Consider the following 7,925-nt stretch of genomic DNA (forward strand, 5'->3'; position numbering starts at 1 on the left):
GGGTCTGGAAAGAGATGTACTACATATGGAGGCTGCATATAGGGTGTAAAGAGAGATGTACTACATATGGAGGCTGTATATATGGTGTTAGGAGAGTTGTACTACATATGGAGGCTGTATATAGGGTCTGGAGAGATGTACTACATATGGAGGCTGTATATATGGTGTGAAGAGAGATTTACTATATGTTGAGGCTGTATATAGGGTGTAAAGAGAGATGTACTACATATGGAGGCTGTATATAGGGTCTGGAGAGAGATGTACTACATATGGAGACTGTATATATGGTGTGAAGAGTGATGTACTATATGTGGAGGCTGTATATAGGGTGTGAAGAGGGATGTACTAAATATGGAGGCTGTATATAGGGTCTGGAGAGAGATGTACTACATGTGGTGTCTGTATAGAGGGTGTGAAGAGAGATGCACTACATGTGGAGGCTGTATAAAGGGTGTGAAGAGAGCTGTACTACATATGGAGGCTGTATATCGGGTCTGGAGAGAGATGTACTACATATGAAGGCAGTATATAGGATCTGAAGAGATGTACTATATGTGGAGGATGTATATAGGGTATGAAGAGAGATGTACTAAATATGGAGTCTGTATATAGGGGCTGAAGAGAGATGTACTACAAGTGGTGGCTGTATAGAGGGTCTGGAGAGAGATGTACTACATATGGAGGCTGTATATAGGGTGTGAAGAGAGATGTCATATATGTGGAGGCTGTGCATAGGGTGTGAAGAGAGATGTACTACATGTGGAGGCAGTATAAAGGGTGTAAAGACTGATGTACTACATATGGAGGCTGTATATCGGGTCTGTAGAGAGATGCACTACATGTGGAGGCTGTATAGAGGGTGTGAAGAGAGAAGTACTACATATGGAGGCTGTATATAGGGTCTGGAGAGAGAAGTACTACATATGGAGGCTGTATTTAGGGTCTGGAGAGATATATACTACATATGGAGGCTGTATATAGGGTCTGGAGAGATGTACTACATATGGAGGTTGTATATACGGTGTGAAAAGAGATATACTACATATGGAGGCTGTATATAGGGTGTACGGAGAGATGTACTACATATGGAGGCTGTGTAAAGGGTGTGAAGAGAGATGTACTACATGTGGAGGCTGTATAAAGGGTGTGAAGAGAGCTGTACTACATATGGAGGCTGTATATCGGGTCTGGAGAGAGATGTACTACATATAGAGCCTGTATATCGGTTCTGGAGAGAGATGTACTACATATGGAGGCTGTATATAGGGTGTGAAGAGAGATGTACTACATATGGAGGCTGTATATATGGTGTGAGGAGAGTTGTACTACATATGGAGGCTCTATGTAGGGTCTGGAGAGAGATGTACTCCTTAAGGAGGCTGTATGTATGGTGTGAAGAGAGATGTGCTATATGTGGAGGCTGTATATAGGGTGTGAAGAGAGATGTACTACATGTGGAGGCTGTATATAGGGTGTGAAGAAAGATGTACTACATGTGGAGGGTGTATATAGGGTCTGGAGAGAGATGTACTACATATGGAGGCTGTATATAGGGTGTGAAAAGAGATGTACTACATGTGGAGGCTGTATATAGGGTGTGAAATAACATTTACTACATGTGGAGGCTGTATATAGGGACTGGAAAGAGATGTACTACATATGGAGGCTGTATATAGGGTGTGAAGAGAGATGTACTACATATGGAGGCTGTATATATGGTGTGAGGAGAGTTGTACTACATATGGAGGCTCTATGTAGGGTCTGGAGAGAGATGTACTCCTTAAGGAGGCTGTATGTATGGTGTGAAGAGAGATGTACTATATGTGGAGGCTGTATATAGGGTGTGAAGAGAGATGTACTACATGTGGAGGCTGTATATAGGGTGTGAAGAAAGATGTACTACATGTGGAGGGTGTATATAGGGTCTGGAGAGAGATGTACTACATATGGAGGCTGTATATAGGGTGTGAAAAGAGATGTACTACATGTGGAGGCTGTATATATGGTGTGAAGAAACATTTACTACATGTGGAGGCTGTATATAGGGACTGGAAAGAGATGTACTACATATGGAGGCTGCATAAAGGGTGTAAAGAGAGATGTACTACGTATGGAGGCTGTATATATGGTGTTAGGAGAGTTGTACTACATATGGAGGCTGTATATAGGATCTGAAGAGATGTACTATATGTGGAGGATGTATATAGGGTCTGAAGAGAGATGTACTACAAGTGGTGGCTGTATAGAGGGTCTGGAGAGAGATGTACTACATATGGAGGCTGTATATCGGGTCTGTAGAGAGATGTACTACATATGGAGGCTGTATATAGGGTGTGAAGAGAGATGTAGTACATGTGGAGGCTGTATAAAGGGTGTGAAGAGAGAAGCACTACATATGGAGGCTGTATATAGGGTCTGGAGAGAGAAGTACTACATATGGAGGCTGTATATAGGGTCTGGAGAGATATATACTACATATGGAGGCTGTATATAGGGTCTGGAGTGATGTACTACATATGGAGGTTGTATATACGGTGTGAAAAGAGATATACTACATATGGAGGCTGTATATAGGGTGTAAGGAGAGATGTACTACATATGGAGGCTGTATATAGGGTGTGAAGAGAGATGTACTACATGTGGAGGCTGTATATCGGGTCTGGAGAGTGATGTACTACATATGGAGCCTGTATATCGGTTCTGGAGAGAGATGTACTACATATGGAGGCTGTATATAGGGTGTGAAGAGAGATGTACTACATGTGGAGGCTGTATATAGGGTGTGAAGAGATATGTACAACATGTGGAGGCTTTATAAAGGGTGTAAAGACTGATGTACTACATATGGAGGCTCTATATCGGGTCTGAAGAGAGATGCACTACATGTGGAGGCTGTATAAAGGGTGTGAAGAGAGATGTACTACATATGGAGGCTGTATATAGGGTCTGGAGAGAGATGTACTACATGTGGAGGCTGTATATCGGGTCTGGAGAGAGATGTACTATATATGGAGGCTGTATATAGGGTCTGGAGAGAGATGTACTACATGTGGAGGCTGTATATAGTGTGTGAAGAGAGATGTGCTACATATGGAGGCTGTATATAGGGTATGGAGAGAGATGCAATACACATAGAGGCTGTATATAGGGTCTGGAGAGAGATGTACTACATATGGGTGCTGTATATAGGGTGGAAAGAGAGATGCACTACATGTGGAGGCTGTATAAAGGGTCTGGAGAGAGATGTGCTACATATGGAGGCTGTATATAGGGTATGAAGAAAGATGTACTACATATAGAGGCAGTATATAGTGTCTGGAGAGAGAAGTACTACATATGGAGGCTGTATATAGGGTCTGGAGAGAGATGTACTACATGTCGTGGCAGTATATAGGGTCTGAAGAGAGATGTACTACATATGGAGGCTGTTTATAGGGTCTGAAGACATATGTACTACATGTGGAGGCTGTATGTAGGGTCTGGAGAGAGATATACTACATTTGGAGGCTATATATAGGGTCTAAAGGGAGATGTACTACATATGGAGACTGTATATAGGGTCTGGAGAGACATGTACTACATGTGGAGGCTGTATATAGGGTGTGAATAGAGATGTACTACATATGGAGGCTGTATATAGGGTTTGGGGAGAGATGTACTACATGTGGAGACTGTATATAGGGTGTGAAGAGAGATGTACTACACTTTGTGACTGTATATAGGGTCTGGAGAGAGATGTACTACATATGGAGGCTGTATAAAGGGTGTGAAGAGAGATGTACTACATATGGAGGCTGCATATAGGGTGTGAGTAGAGATGTTTTACAGAATGAGGCTATATATAGGGTCTGGAGAGAGATGTACTACAAGTGGAGGCAGTACATAGGGTGTGAAGAGAGATGTACTACATATGGAGGCTGTATACAGTCATATGAAAAAGTTTGGGCACCCCTATTAATCTTAAGCTTAATGTTCTATAAAAATTGGTGTTTTTGCAACAGCTATTTCAGTTTGATATATGTAATAACTGTTGGACACAGTAATGTTTCTGCCTTGAAATGAGGTTTATTGTACTAACAGAAAATGTGCAATCTGCATTCAAACAAAATTTGACAGGTGCATAAGTATGGGCACCTCACCAGAAAAGTGACATTAATAGTTAGTAGATCCTCCTTTTGCAAAAATAACAGCCTCTAGTCGCTTCCTGTAGCTTTTAATGAGTTCCTGGATCCTGGATGAAGGTATTTTTGACCATTCCTCTTTACAAAACAATTCCAGTTCAGTTAAGTTTGATGGTCGTCGAGCATGGACAGTCCTCTTCAAATGATCCCACAGATGTTCAATGATATTCAGGTCTGGGGACTGGGATGGCCATTCCAGAACATTGTAGTTGTTCCTCTGCATGAATGCCTGAGTAGATTTGGAGCGGTGTTTTGGATCATTGTCTTGCTGAAAGATCCATCCACTTTGTAACTTCATATTTATCACTGATTCTTGAACACTATTGTCAAGAATCTGCTGATACTGGGTGGAATCCATGCGTCCCTCAACTTTAACAAGATTCCCAGTGCCAGCATTGACCACACAGCCCCAAAGCATGATGGAACCTCCACCAAATTTTACTGTGGGTAGCAAGTGTTTTTCTTGGAATGCTGTGTTTTTTTGCCACCATGCATAACGCCTTTTTGTATGACCAAATAACTCAATCTTGATTTCATCAGTCCACAGGACCTTCTTCCAAAAAGAAATTGGCTTCTCCAAATGTGCTTTTGCATACCTCAGCCAACTCTGTTTGTGGCGTGCTTGCAGAAACGGCTTCTTTCGCATCACTCTCCCATACAGCTTCTCCTTGTGCAAAGTGCCTTGTATAGATGACCGATGCACAGTGACACCATCTGCAGCAAGTTGATGCTGCAGCTCTCTGGAGGTGGTCTGAGGATTGTCCTTGACTGATCTCACCATTCTTCTTCTCTGCCTTTCTGATGTTTTTCTTGGCCTGCCACTTCTGGCCTTAACAAGAACTGTCCCTGTGTTCTTCTATTTCCTTACTTTGTTCCTCACAGTGGAAACTGACAGGTTAAATCTCTGAGACAGCTTTTTGTATGCTTCCCCTGAACAACTATGTTGAATAATCTTTGTTTTCAGATCATTTGACAGTTGTTTTGAGGAGCACATGATGCCACTCTTCAGAGGAGATTCAAACAAGAGAACAACTTGCAAGTGGCCACTTTAAGTAGCTTTTCTCATGATTGCATACACCTGGCTATAAAGTTCAAAGCTCCATGAGGTTACAAAACCAAAAAAAGTGCTTTAGTAAGTCAGTAAAAAGTAGGTAGGAGTATTTAAAACAAGAAAATGATAAGGGTGCCCATACTTATGCACCTTTCAAATTTTGTTTGAATGCAGATTGCACATTTTCTGTTAGTACAATAAACCTCATTTCAAGGCAGAAACATTACTGTGTCCAACAGTTATTACATATATCAAACTGAAATAGCTGTTGCAAAAACACCAATTTTTATAAAACATTAAGCTTAAGATTAATAGGGGTGCCCAAACTTTTTCATATGACTGTATATGGTGTGGAGAGAGATGTACTACATATGGAGGCTGTATATAGGGTGTGAAGAGAGATGTACTACATATGGAGGCTGTATATAGGGTCTGGAGAGAGATGTACTACATATTGAGGCTGTATATAGGGTCTGGAGATAGATGTACTACATATTGAGGCTGTATATAGAGTCTGGAGAGAGATATACTACATATGGAGGCTGTACATAGGGTGTGAAGAAAGATGTACTACATGTGGAGACTGTATATAGGGTGTGAAGAGAGATGTACTTCATGTTTTGGCTGTATATAGGGTCTGGAGAGAGATGTAATACATATGGAGGCTGTATAAAGGGCGTGAAGAGAGATGTACTACATGTGGAGGCTGTATAAAGGTTGTGAAGAGAGATGTACTACATGTGGATGCTGTATATAGGGTCTGGAGAGAGATGTACTACATAGGGAGGCTGTATAAAGGGTGTGAAGAGAGATGTACTACATATGGAGGCTGTATATAGGGTGTGAGAAGAGATGTACTACATATGGAGGCTATATATAGGGTCTGGAGAGAGATGTACTAAATGTGGAGGCAGTATATAGAGGGTGAAGAGAGATGTACTACATATGGAGGCTGTATATAGGGTCAGGAGAGAGATGTGCTACATGTGGAGACTGCATATAGGGTGTGAAGAGAGATGTACTACATGTGGTGGCTGTATATAGGGTCTGGAGAGAGATGTACTACATATGGAGGCTGTATATAGGGTGTGAAGAGAGATGTAATACATATGGAGGCTGTTTATAGCGTCTGGAGAGAGATGTACTACATATGGAGGCTGTATATAGGGTCTGGAGAGAGATGTACTACATATGGAGGCTGTATATAGGGTCTGCAGAGAGATGTACTACATATGGAGTCTGTATATAGGGTGTGAAGAAAGATGTACTACATTTTGAGGCTGTACATAGGGTGTGAAGAAAGATGTACTACATTTGGAGGCTGTATATAGGGTGTGAGGAGAGATGTACTACATGTGGAGACTGTATATAGGGTGTGAAGAGAGATGTACTACATGTGGCTGTATATAGGGTCTGGAGAGAGATGTACTACATTTTGAGGCTGTATATATGGTGTGGAGAGAGATGTACTACATATGGAGAGTGTATATAGGGTGTGAAGAAAGATGTACTACATGTGGAGGCTGTATATAGGGTGTGAAGAAAGATGTACTACATGTGGAGACTGTATATAGGGTGTGAAGAGAGATGTACTACATGTTTTGGCTGTATGTAGGGTCTGGAGAGAGATGTACTACATATGGAGGCTGTATATAGGGTCTGGAGAGAGATGTACTACATATGGAGGCTGTATAATGGGTGTGAAGAGAGATGTACTACATGTGGAGGCTGTATAAAGGGTGTGACGAGAGATGTACTACATGTGGAGGCTGTATATAGGGTCTTGAGAGAGATGTACTACATAGGGAGGCTGTATAAAGGGTGTGAAGAGAGATGTACTACATAAGGATGCTATATATAAGTTCTGGAGAGAGATGTACTACATGTGGAGGCAGTATATAAGGGGGGAAGAGAGATGTACTGCATATGGAGGCTATATAGCGTCTGGAGAGAGATGTGCTACATGTGGAGACTGTATATAGGGTGTGAAGAGAGATGTACTACATATGGAGTCTGTACATAGGGTGTGAAGAGAGATGTACTACATGTGGTGGCTGTATATAGGGTCTGGTGAGAGATGTACTACATATGGAGGCTGTATATAGGGTCTGGAGAGATGTACTACATATGGAGGCAGTATATATGGTGTGAAGAGAGATGTACTATATGTGGAGGCTGTATATAGGGTGTAAAGAGAGATGTACTACATATGGAGGCTGTATATAGGGTGTGAGGAGAGTTGTACTACATATGGAGGCTGTGTATAGGGTCTGGAGAGATGTACTACATATGGAGGCTGTATATATTGTGTGAAGAGAGATGTACTATATGTGGAGGCTGTATATAGGGTGTGAAGAGAGATGTACTAAATATGGAGGATGTATATAGGGTCTGGAGAGAGATGTACTACATGTGGTGTCTGTATAGAGGGTATGGAGAGAGATGTACTACACATGGAGGCTGTGTAAAGGGTGTGAAGAGAGATGTACTACATGTGGAGGCTGTATAAAGGGAGTGAAGAGAGCTGTACTACATATGGAGCCTGTATATCGGTTCTGGAGAGAGATGTACTACATATGGAGGCTGTACATAGGGTGTGAAGAGAGATGTACTACATGTGGAGGCTGTATATAGGGTGTGAAGAGAGATGTACAACATGTGGAGGCTGTGTATCGGGTCTGGAGAGAGATGTA

The sequence above is a fragment of the Phyllobates terribilis genome, unplaced genomic scaffold (assembly GCF_046119375.1).
Source record: "Phyllobates terribilis strain yellow unplaced genomic scaffold, ASM4611937v1 Scaffold_11__3_contigs__length_659146591, whole genome shotgun sequence".
Lineage (NCBI taxonomy): Eukaryota > Metazoa > Chordata > Amphibia > Anura > Dendrobatidae > Phyllobates > Phyllobates terribilis.